The sequence below is a fragment of the Propithecus coquereli genome, unplaced genomic scaffold, assembly GCF_000956105.1.
Source record: "Propithecus coquereli isolate 6110/MARCELLA unplaced genomic scaffold, Pcoq_1.0 Scaffold548, whole genome shotgun sequence".
NCBI lineage: Eukaryota > Metazoa > Chordata > Mammalia > Primates > Indriidae > Propithecus > Propithecus coquereli.
The window spans coordinates 145766-159174 of record NW_012151374.1 but is presented as its reverse complement, the minus strand read 5'-3'; positions in this window follow the sequence as shown (position 1 = coordinate 159174).

Sequence of the window (13409 nt, the reverse complement as noted above, 5' to 3'; positions counted from 1 at the left end):
TTTTAAACAATTAGCAACATGACAGGCTATATTGAAAACTACATGTCTGCCTTATTTTATACAAAACTGCTTTGGGAAAATATAGACTTCCCTGTACAAAATGATTACAAGGTTATTTCTTGCACAAAAAAGGTATTTTTCTTTTCTAAATTAAATAGTATTTTTAAATAGTGTTTAAAATACTATTTAAAATAGTATTTAACATATAATGTAAGCATTGATTTACTTAGCTATTACTTCTCAGCTGAACTGAGACCTACAGGATCAATCGCAGTTAGAGTGATGGAAACTTGGAGAAATTGTATTCCAGGTGAGGGAAATATATGCAAAGGTCCCGAGGCAAAGAAAGCATGGAAAATCCCAGAAACTAAAGGAAGCCGTGGGCGACCAGAGCATAGAGAGTAGACTAGGGCTGTGAGAAATGAAGCTGAAGAGGGAAAGGGAGTTGGGTGATCATGAAGGGCATGTCATACTCGTTAAGGACTTCCAATTTCCTCACTGTTGACAGGGGGCTTCGTGGGGTTTTAAGCAGGGGAGTGGAACCGTATGTCAAAACCAGAGCCGGCTTCATCAGCATGTGACCTGTGCAGTCGCACAAGGCCTGGTGTTTAGAGAGGCCCCACTCCTGATTTCATGCTCCATTGTCGCCTTACTGGAATTCTTAATTTTTGACCAAGAGACTCTGCATTTTCATTTTGCACTGGGCCCCCACCAGTTACCTAGCTGGCCCTTGCCAAGGCTCCAGTTCAATGGGGCACAGTGAATTAACAGCTACTGAGAGGATGGTATTTTTCTGCTCACTGCTTTTTTTTTTTTTAATAGACTTTATTTTTTAGAGCAGTTTTAAGTTCACAGCAAAATTCAGAGACAGGTACAGAGAGTTCCCATACACCCCCTGCCCACTCCCTATTCTCCCCCTACTATCAACAGCTTCACACCAAGGTGGTACATTTGTTACAATTGATGAGCCCATATTGACATATATTTATCGCTCAAAGGCTAGATAGAGTTTACATTAAGGCTCACTCTTGGTATTGTACATTCTATGGGTCTGGAAAATGATAATGACATGTATCCCTATTATAGTATCATACAGAATAGTTTCATTGCCCCCCAAATCTTCTGTTCTTCAGCTATTCATCCTTTCTTTTCCCCCTAAACCCTGGAAACCACTGATCTTTTACCATCTCTGTGGTTTGATCTTTTCCGGAATGTCATATAATCATACAGTATGTAGCCTTTTCAGATAGGCTTCTCACTGCTTTTTTTCCCTGCTAGCTTCACTGCAGGCCACTATATGAGAGTCAAAGGTCACATTTCTACTCCTCCTGGAATAATTACAGGCCCAGGAGGTTTTGCAGGAGCAATCAACTTTAGAGCGTTAGAGGACAAATAAACATGCCAGTGGTTGTGATGTTCCTGAGCAATAATGTGAAGAAAGCATGGAATTTTTATGCTTCAGGCTTTTTTGTATTTGCAGATTAGTTCAGGGTATCTACAGAGTTGTCAGATCTTACCAAGTGACTTGTCATTCATTGCAAATTCCAAAGAAATAAACTATTTAGAAAGCAACTAGACAATAAGATACATTGAATATTTCTCCTTCGACCCCAGAGAGTAAAATTATTTTGTGTGCCAAAATTTTGTACTTTATAGCATTACTTCTGGGGTCTCTCAAGAATTAAAGGTGCAAATATGCTCAAACAGAATGCTGGTGGGCAGTGAGGGGTCATCTTCTCCTGTCCAGAAATGCACCAGAGGCTCTTCAAACCATGTTTTTTCCAAATGCAGCTCCCACCACCAACAGTTTCCATTGAGCTAATGACTCCTTGCATTCTATTCCATTTTGGACCTTAATTCTCGCTTCTTCAAAGAGAACAGCAACCACATCTTTTTTTTTTTTTTTTGGCTTTTCTACAAATTTTATAGACTGTCTCAGAAATATTTTCAAACCTTTTTTATTGTGTATATGTGGATTATATCACTGATATACTATATTTTTGTATGTATAATACATATACCATGAATAGTTTTAAGACTTTTACCTAAAGTATTTTGCCTTTTCCTGCTTGTATAATTAGACATGCTTGTTAAAAATGCTGTCAGAGCTTGATCCATATTCTTGTGAATCTTTTTACCATTAATTGTGCATACCAGCAGCTGGGTGCTTTCACTCCCGATAGCCAAGTACTTGTGTCTCTTTTTTGAAGGACCAACCCTAGGCTACGAGTGCCACCACTTGGCTGGCACACAAAGAACTACAAGTTCCTGGGAATTTACTCCTCTGGGTAGAGGTAGGGGAGAGCCAGCCAATGGCTGACCGGTGTTGTGTGTTGTGTGTTGTGTGCTTGTGTGGGTGGTGTTACAAATACTCCAGCTTCCTGATCAGATGACTGACAGGGGACCCACACTGTCTCACCAACTTCACCTTCTCCCACCTGCCTCCTCCGTGGGATTCAGCCATGGTTAACCTTTCCAGGCTCTTTGCCTGATGCCACTTCTTTGCTTGACATCCTTACCGTCTTGGCCTCACTTTCTCACTCTGCTTCTGTTTTTTCCTTGGACTACTTCCTATGAATCGCTTTCACACAATCCTTCATCTTAGGTCGACTTTTGGGGAACCTAGTGTAAGAATTTGCTCATGTAGAAAATTTGCAAATTATTGTAAAGTGTAAAAAAAGAACAGGAAAAAAATTACACTATTTTCCTACCCCAAGAAACTCACTGTTAGTCTTTTTCTATGAATTAAAAAAAATTATTGAGGCATACTGTACATGTCATGCAATTCACCCTGTTAAGTGTACATTTCAATGATTTTTTATTAAACTTGTTAATCAGTTTAGAACATTTTCATCACCCCAAGAAGACTAATTATGCTCATTTAAACAACATTAATCTTCATTTTCATCCACCCCAACCCCTGAAAACCACTAATCTATTTCAGTCCCTATGGATTTGCCCATTATGAACATTTCATATAAATGGTATCATAAAATATGTTATGTCTTGTGTCTGCCTTAATTTAACATAATTTTTTCAAGGTTCATCCATGTTGCAGTATATATCAATTCTCTTCATTTTTATAGCTGAATAATATATTCCACTGTATGGATAGACCACATTTTGTTTATCCATTCATTCCTTGATGAACATTTGGGTTGTTTCCACTTTTTCGAATATTATGAATATGACTGCTATGAACATTCATGTACAAGTCTTTGGCTGTATGTTTTCATTGTTTTGGGGTATGTATCCAGGATGGAATTGCTGGATCATATGGTAACTATGTTTAAGTGTTTAAGGAATTGCACAACTATTTTGCAAAGTGACCGTACTGTTTTACAATCCATAAGTGTATGAGGATTCCAGTTTCTCCACATCCTTGCAATACTTGTTATTATCTGTCTTTTTGATTATAGGCACCCGGGTGTGAAGTGGTATCTCATTGTGGTTTGCATATTGCTGATGACTAATGATGTTGGACATCTTTTCATGTGCTTTTATGAATGTTAACATAACCGAGATGTTACTCTACATAAGATTTTGTATTCTTCTTTCACTTACTGATAAAACAAAAGCATCCTCCTGTGTCATAAAACTACTTGTAAAGATATCAAAGTATGGTACAGAATTTCAGTATATACATGTGCCACATTTTATGTAATGTCTCTTCAGCATTTGTTTTCAAATATTTCCTCTTTTAAATCAAATGATTCTACTTTCCTTAAGTTATTTGTATTCATATGTTTAATCATTCAATAATTTTTTTTTTTTTTTGAGACAGAGTCTCATTCTGTTGCCCGGGCTAGAGTGCCGTGGCGTCAGCCTAGCTCACAGCAACCTCCAACTCGTGGGCTCAAGCAATCCTACTGCCTCAGCCTCCCGGGTAGCTGGCATGTGCCACCATGCCCGGCTAATTTTTTATATATATATTTTTAGTTGTCCAGCTAATTTCTTTCTATTTTTTTAGTAGAGACGGGGTTTCGCTCTTGCTCAGGCTGGTCTTGAACTCCTGAGCTCAAACAATCCGCCCGCCTCGGCCTCCCAGAGTGCTAGGATTACAGGCGTGAGCCACCACGCCCAGCCTCAATAATTTTTTAAAGTATTGTGCCAGGCATTGTGTTTGGTACTGGAAATATGTGGTTATATTTTTGAAACCAAATTTCAGAGCATGGTTTGACAACTACTTGTTTTATGGTAGAACAGAGTTTGGAAATCAAGATTGGCCAAAAATAATATAGGTCAGACTAAAGGGGGAATACAAAGAATTTTAATATAGTAATTGACCTCTGGGAGACTCTATCTTTGTATAGTTATAATCTAGATTTTTCTCAAATCTGAATGGATTTTTAAAACCTCCTTATTATCTTTTCAGTGTATTTTTAAAATATCAGATTCCCATTCAGAGGCCACAGAAACCTCAGAACACAGAAAACCAGTATAATTTGTGTATTTCCTTATTCTCTCTATCTTCACCCTTCCCTTCCGATTCTCATTTCTTTCTCAACTTTTCTGTTTCTTCAAATATAAGGCTAGTACTTAAAGGCGTGCCTTGTTAGTCTCAGATTTTTTCCTTCTGAGCAGCGGCTGCCTAATTACCTGGTAGATTTTATGTGAGCATGCACGAGTGTGTCTCATGGCTGAGCTTCAGGGTTGTCATAAGCTAGTGATAAGGTAACAGTTCACACAGATGTAGGGGGACTTTGGAAGTGTGGGCAGAAGTTTTTGCAATGAGGTAAATTTTTTTCTTCAAGTCTTGTAATGAGACATCACCACATGAGTGGGCTGGCCTGGATTTTGTCACTCTCCTGTATCAGCCTTTCCCCTCCAAATGAGCCTATCAGGTTCCCCACTAGATAATTTTGTTTGGACTCAGCATTTCAGCAGATAGTAACTAAACACCTTCTTTCCTTCACTCAGAAAAGTGCCCTGTTTTTATAGAAAACAAGAAGACCTTGCTGAAATACTTGTCAAAGGCAAGCTTTCCAAGTGAGTATATTTTCTCAGGTTTTTTTTTTTCTCAGGTTTTTTATAGTTTATTTTTTTTTTCTCAGGTTTTTTATAGTTTAATATACTCACAAACTTCTAGAAGCATGGTGTGTCTCTTTCCATGCAGTCTTCTGCCTGAAAACTATATATGAGAAACTGCAAAAATGGTTATATATTTGATTTATAAAAGTTCTTCATCATTTAAAAGTATAGTAAAACATGCCAATATAAATTCCACTGCAGCAGGTGAATTTATCTCATTATACCACATTTAGATACTGATAATAGAATTACAGACAAATAATAAAATACAAGATTACTTTTTTTTTCATAGCTGACATTTTTTTTTTATTTCAGCAAATTATGGGTGTACAGATGTTTAGGTTACGTGTGTTGCCCCTGGTTCCCCCCCCACCAAGGTCCGTGTTTCAAATATGTCCATCCTTCGGGTAGTGCGCATTGCACTCCTTGTGTACAACTTTTCTGAGATACAATCCAAATGCCATAAAATTCACCCTTTTAAAGTGTGCAATTCAGGGGATTTTAGTATATTCACACATTTGTGTAACTATCACCAGTATATAATTTTGGAATGTTTTCATCACCCCCAAAAGAAATCCTGTGTCCTTTAGCAGCCACTCCTCATTCTACCCTCCCTCCCAGCCCTCAGAAACCACAAATCTGCTTTCTATCTCTATGGATTTGCCTGTTCTGGACATTTCATAGAAATGCACTCATGTAACATGTGGTCTTTTGTGACTGGCTTCTTTCATTTAAAATAATATTTTCAGGATTCATCCATGTTGTAGCATATATCAGTACTTCATTTCCTTTTGTTGCTGAATAATCTTCCATTGTATATGGATAGACCACATTTTGTTTATCTATTCATCAGGCGATGGATAGTTGGGTTGATTCCACCTTTTTGGCTATTGTGAATAATGCTGCTATGAACATTTATGTAGAAGTTTTTAGATGGGCATATGTTTTCATTCTCTTGGGCATATACCTAGGAGTGGAATTGCTGGTTGGTATGGTAATCCTATGTTTCTAAGCTTTTGAGGAACTGGCAAACCGTTTTGCAAAGCTGCTATACCCTCTTAAACTGACAATAATCATGGGAAGTGATGGTTATCTACATTTGTAGACCAGGAAGTGGTGGCCTAGAGAGATTAAAAATTTGCCTAAGCTAATAAGCTAAACCTTAGAAGTGAAGTTCTCTCAGATTCCTTTAAGAATGTCCAGCTATAAACTGTCGGTGGGACTGCAAATTAGTACAACCTCTATGGAAAACGTTACGGAGATTCCTCAAAGAACTAAAAGTAGGCCTGCCATTCCATTCAGCAATCCCACTACTGGATATCTACCCAAAGGAAAAGAAGTCCTTGGTGAACTAATGCCTCTTGTATTAACCTGGATGGAACTGAAGACCATTCTTCTAAGTGAAGTATCACAAGAATGGAAAAACAAGCACCACATGTATTCACCATTACATTGGAACTAATCGATCAACACTTATGTGCACATATCGAAATAACACTCATCAGAAATCAAGCAGGTGGGAGTGGGGAGGAGGGGATGGGTAAATTCACACCTAACAGGTATAATGCACACTATCTGGGTGATGGGCACACCTACAACTTTGACTCAAACAGTACAAAAGCAATTTATGTAACCAAAGCGTTTGTACCCCTGTACTATTATAAATAAAAAAATTTCAAAGTAATTTTATTAAGAAGACACCTACATTTGAATGTTTATTGCAGCACAATTCACAATTGCAAAGGTGTGGAATCAACCCAAGTGCCCATCAATTCATGAGTGGATTAATAAAATGTGGTATATGTATACCATGGAGTACTACTCAGCCATAAGAAAGGATGAATTAATGCCTTTTGCAACACTTTGGATGGAACTGGAGACCATTATCCTAAGTGAAGTATCTAAAGAATGGAAAAACAAATACCACGTGTACTCGCCGTTAAATTGGAACTAACCGATGAGCACACATATGCACAGAGGGAAGTAAAATTCAGTGGAAATCAAGCAGGGGGTTGGATGGAGGAGGAGAGGGGCAAAAACCTACCTAACAGGTACAATGAAAAGTATTTGGGTGATGGGCACACTTATAACCATGACTGAAGCATTACAAAAGTGATCCATGTAACCAAAACCATTTGTACACCCTTAATATTTTGAAATAATAAAAGACAAAGAAAAAAAAAAAGAATGTCCAGCAACAGAGATGGAAGTCAGCAACTTGGGACCTGAGTAATGGATGTGTTTACCTCAAACTCTGAGCATCTCAAGGGCAATTCTATAAATGGCAAAACATATCTGTAAAAATCACACTTCTGTTTTTAACAATAGAAAATGTTAATTTTTTCTATTAATACAATGAACATATATTAGTGCGTTCAGGGAGAAGGGTTCAATATATAGAAAACATCATACTACTGAAATCATTGCACCTTATTTATTCTACTAAATAAAGTTAACTCTTCTCCACTTGCTTCCTTTCCGTGGGGGTGAAGAACCCTGTGATGCACAGATTTTTACAGCATTCTCCATATTTCAGCATATTAAGGAGTTAATTCCTTTCAGGAAATCCCTTTCTGCTGAAAGGCTCACTTTTCCAGCCCCTCAACAGCATGTGTGACCTGCTGTAGTTATTCCTAGCAAACTTCTTCCCAGGACCAACCCTATGGGAGAATCACAGCTCAGTCTTTCCTTTAAGAGAGCAAACATCCCAGATTCTTTTCCCGTTTTAGATTATTGTGAACTGATGGCTCAGAACTACACCAATTACTTGTCCTTATAACTGCATTTCTAGCTTCCATCCTTCTATGCCAATCTTGCTATTCTATCTTGCTGGCTGTAGGTCTTGGAACCCTTTAACCAGTCTTGACTCATGGTCTTCTTTCAGGTTACCCTCTATGCCTATGATTATCTCCCATATTATTTTCTAGAATCTTTTTTTTCTTTGACATACATCTAGTCTTCATATGCCTTACCAAATACATTGCTTTAAAATTTATGCAGAGTTTTATGCTGTTATATTACATCTGCAGTCATTACAATCATAATATTTTAGAGCTATACAAACATAAAGGATCAGTACTGCAAAACAGTTTTGACAGCAAAATGATCTGAACAGATAAGAGACCCAGGTGGGCTTTTTCTCAATAAATGAAGTTGTCTGTATTCTTTGAAACAGGACGGCAATTCACAATATTCTAACACAGAACGGCTTGTGGGTAGACCCTCCTGCTCAAGGTACGGTGTGGGGTACTGCAGAATGCTGGCCAGGAAGGCAACATCAGGGTCTTCTACTATTGAAAGGGTTGATAAATGCTAGAGAATGAGGATAAATGCCCAAGGGATGAAGTCTACTTTTGGCTGTGAAGCTGGCCACATTAGTGAAATATCAATTACTTGGCAAATTAAATCCAGGCAGCCAAAGTGAATAATTCAGCATCTCTCCCCCATGGAGTTTTAGTGGCTGACACAGTTCCCCTTTGATAATAAATTATTCATCATAGTAACCCCCACAATTAACAATTTTTCATTTCTGCGACTTTCTCCTATAGATCTGGCATATTTCTTGTTAATTTTATTCTTCAGTACTTTACAGATTTATTTTTTGTTTGTTTCTTGGTTGTTTTTTGTTTATTTGGATGAAATCTATTTTCCAGTATATTTTCAATTTGGTTATTGATGACATATAGGAAATCTATTATTCAATAATTTGTAGGTTGGTCTTATATCTGGTTACCTTATTGCTTTCATGTTAGTTCTAATAAACTTTAAATTGACAGAGTTGGATTTGTAGATAGGAAGTTATTTATTTGCTAATAATAACAATGTGGCATAATCTTTTCCATATTTAAGGTTCCTTTTTATCTTCTCATCTTACATATTGCTGAAGACTTCTGGTACGATGTCAAATGTGGACACCCTTTCCTTGCTCCTGAGTTCACTTTTAACTTAACCAAGATAAAGCAGTTTCTTTTTCTATCTTGACTTATTAATAGTTACATTTTTCTTTCAATCTGGAAAGCCTTTGAAATTTTATAAAATATCTCTTAGCATTGGTTGAGATGATCATGTTTTTTCCTCCTTCTTTAATATAAATGCATAGAAAATTTCATTAACAGATTTCCTAATGTTGAACCTCCTCGAATTCCTGGGATAAAGCCTACTTGATTATGATTTATTGTTATGGAGCTCTTTATTTGCTTAGCTTTGTAATCATTGTCCATTAAAAAAAACTTACTGGCTAAGTATACCAAAATATCTAATGAACCATGAAGTTGTCTGAAATTATAGCAACAAACACAAATAGACTAGTTGGCCATACTATTCTTCTTCTTCTTTTTTTTTTTTTTTAAGCAATTCCATTCCATGCTGGCATGAGCAATAGGATTTGATTGTAACAGAGAGATGACTTCCTGACTGCTGCATAGGCTATATTTTTCCTGGTAATTCGTCTGGTGTCTAATATTGAGTAGCCCTTAGGGCTTATTTTGTGTATTTAAATAATGTGTTCAAGTTCACATAATTGGCAACAAGCGTCACTTACTGTCAAAACTTTTTTCTGAGCCTATGGAAATTATTAATATTACTACTGTGAAATATACTTGATTTCAATGTACCACCTTAATCTTTGCCCAGTAGTCTCTTCTTCTTTCACCAATCATCCTGGAGAGTGGTTAGTAAGGTGTAGGGGTTCAGCGTGTAAACTCTGGTTTCACTTCCCAGCCATTAACTGGTTATGAAAACCTTAATTCCTCAGTTTCATTATTTTATAAATGGGACTATTTAAAGTATCTTATGAGTTATTGTGAATATTAAATGAGTAAATATAAAGCACTTAAAATGGTACTCAGTTCATAGTAAATATTATATATGTGCTAGCTATGATTTATTTTATTTTTTATTTGAATGTCATTTATTCTTTTTTTAAATTTTAAATTTTTTTCCAGCTTTATTGAGGTATAATAGCCAAATAAAAATTGTGCACATTTACAGTGTACAATGTAATGTTTTGATGTATATATACATAGTGAAATGATTACTATAATCAAGGTAATTAACATATTTATTACTTCACATAGTTATATTTTTTCATTGTGAGAACATTTACAATCTACTCTCTTAGCAATTTTTGAATATACAATACATTATCATTAATATTAGCTGTGATTTTATATAATCCAGTCAGAGTTATCAATTTGCCAGGAGTTTTTTTATTACAGATATTAGTGTCTTATGATTGCACATGAAATGTTTATTTTTTCCTTATATATGACTCATGGAAACATATCCCTTGTGGAATTTGACTAGTCCTTTACTCATTCAAGGCATTTCTGGAAATAGACAGTTTTGTTTGACTAATGTTTTTGCACTAATACAGGGTTGGCTGATTTTTCCAAAATATTTTACATTTTGGAAAATTCAGGGAGATGAGATTGAAGGTGATTATCAGAATAAGATAATCTGTCCACTGATACAAAGAAAAAAATCATTAAACATTGGCCAGCCATGATTGAAAAACAATGGAGGGGTAACTCACACTTCTCATTGCTCTCAAGGAGGCTTTTCTACCATCTATGTGTTGAACAGTTCACAATTAGCCAAAGTATCTTGTAGGGGAGCTGCAGAGAGCAAGACTGCATGCAGGCTCCCTGTGTTCAAATTTGAGCCTTACCACTGCTTACCAGCTAGTTGATCTTGGGTGTGTTTTCAATGCCCCAGTTTCCTCACCTGTGAAATGGTGATAATAATAATAATTACCCCCCGCCAGGGCTGTGGGGAGAATTACAAGAGAAAATACCTGTGCAGGACCAACATAGGACCCTGCACATAGGAAGTGCTCAGTTGATAATGTGTCATTTAGGACAAAGAATTTTTTATCCGGAATTTTGTTGTTGTTGTTCTAAGCTGTAAGTCATCATACCTCCAGCTAGGCAGCATGTCATACATGAAATTTGGGAGGGAGATTCATCTTGTTAAAAAAAATAATTCTGTGGTTTTTAGTATAGTCACAGATATGTGCAGCCATCACCACAGTGGATTTTAGAACATTTTGATCACCTCAAAAAGAAACTTTCATACTTTTTACCTCTAATTTCCCCCTTCCCTGCATCCACCTAGCTAGCCCTAAGTAACCACTTATCTTTCTGTGTGGATTTGCCTGTTTTGGACATTTCATACAAATTGAATCATACATATATTTGGTCTTTTGTGACTGGTTTCTTTCATGTAGCTTTATGTTTTCAAGGTTCAACTATGTTATAGCAAGTATTAGTACTTCATTTTTTTATGGCTGAATATTGTTTATCCATTCATCCATTGATGGACATTTGAATTGTTTCTCCCTTTTGGCTGTAGGGAATAATGTTACAATGAACATTCGTGTACAAGCTTTTGTGTGGATACATGTCTTCATTTCTCTTGAGTATATACCTAAAAGTGTAATTGTTGGGTCATATTCCATTTAAGGAACTGTCAGACTATTTTCTAAAGCTGCTGCACCATTTTACATTCCCACCAGTAGTGCGTGAAGGTTCAAATTTCTCCACACCTTCACCAACGCTCCTTATCTGTCTTTTTGAATATAGCCATCCTAGTGGGTGTGAAGTAGTATCTCATTGTGGTTTTAATTTGCATTTCCCTGATGGCTAGTGATGCAGACCATCTTTTCATATGCTTATTGGCCATTAGAATATCTTCTTTGAGAAGGTATATATTCAGATCCTTTGCCCAATTTTTTAACTGGGTTGTCTTTTCAATTATCGAGTTGTGACATTGATAATTTTCATTGAGCTCTTACTCTCTGGTAGATCAGTGCTGCTCACACTTGACCTGGGGACCTGGTTAAAATTCAGATTCTGCTTCACTAGGTCCCTCGGGATGCCTGCGAGTCTGCTTTTTCCAACAGTCCCAGATGGTCATCCACGGACCCTACTTCGAGTAGCAAAGACACTTTGTTAAATGCTTTATTATTGGCTTCTTATTTATTACTCAGTAAAGCCATTTGAAGAGAAAAACACAAAACCTACATTTTATTTCTTCTTTCCTCTCTCTCTTCACTTCCCCAAATGGAACTATTAGGAAAATGTAAAATGTATGTGATCATGTGATCTTTTCTTACCATTTTTTAAGAGAGCTAACATCTGATTAGTGTCTGAAACTGAAGATATATTTAGCATAATTTAACTTTCCTCTCATATAATTGTACTAAAAATTAAAGCATTTAGAAGTAGTATTTGTCAAGGGACCAACTGAATTTACTTTTTAATTTTTAATAGTTTTAGCTACATATGTAGCTGTAATAAGTTTGGACTTTATAGTACTTATTTATTAATTTTTGCCTTCTTTTTGAAAACAGTTTGAGGGGCAGTTTCCTTCCTCTGTCAAAGTCATCCTCTTGGGTCATGCTTCTTCAGAAGGCCCCTGCATCAAAGTGAGACAGAAAGAAAGGGGAGGGATTCATAGAATCAGTGGACAACACGTGTCTCGACACATATGTGGCTATGGTCTTGGCAGCATCCCAGTAAAATAAAGGTATATTATTTCCAGGGACTTAATTTCCCCCACAGTGTGAAAGAGCAATAGGAAACACAAGTTTGGAAAAGAGGCTGGAAATGAAAAATTCGACTTAATGAGATCAATTGTGAACACTATGAGTTTGTTCATGAGGTTTTTTTGGTTTTCTTTTTGTTTTCTTGTAGTTTTGGTAGCCATCATCCTTATAGATATCTCAGCTACCCTAAAGGACATACGATTTCACTTTCAAGGGGATTTTTCTGGCATTTAATGAGTCATAGCAGTAGTTAACACTACTTGCAGTGGCTGATGGTATAATTTGGAGGTGCTTTCTGTTCTGTTGTTGAGATATTAAAATGGAAAATATGAGCCCAGAAATGATTTCTCCAGGGATGCACATACATGGTTACAGTTCATAATGGACCTGTCAACATCTCCTCTGCCCTTCCTTGGGGGAGATTTTGTCTCCTGACGCAGTTTCGAGTGAGAGTTTCATAAGTGCTGAGTCTCGTACCTTTTACAGTAAAATATTTGCCCAGATGAAGTCATCTCCTTCGGAATTTGAGATTTCCCTCTGAAAATATGGCTAAACCTGAAAGCTGTGAGGAATCATCATAATTCATTTAGAGATACCTTTTAGGCAGCTGAAACCACTGGGAAATTTCTGGAGTATAGATTTGGGGAAGTTAGGCAAGCTGAAGAGCTCTGCCCCCAGATTAGTGGCCCTTAGGGAATTTGCCATATCCAAAGGTGAAAGGGATTATGGGACTATGGGTTTATTGATAAAGTTAATCAAGTTCTTATTTCTGGGACCTTTTAATAATTGACATTTATTGTATACACATTGATAAAATTGGGAAGTATTTACT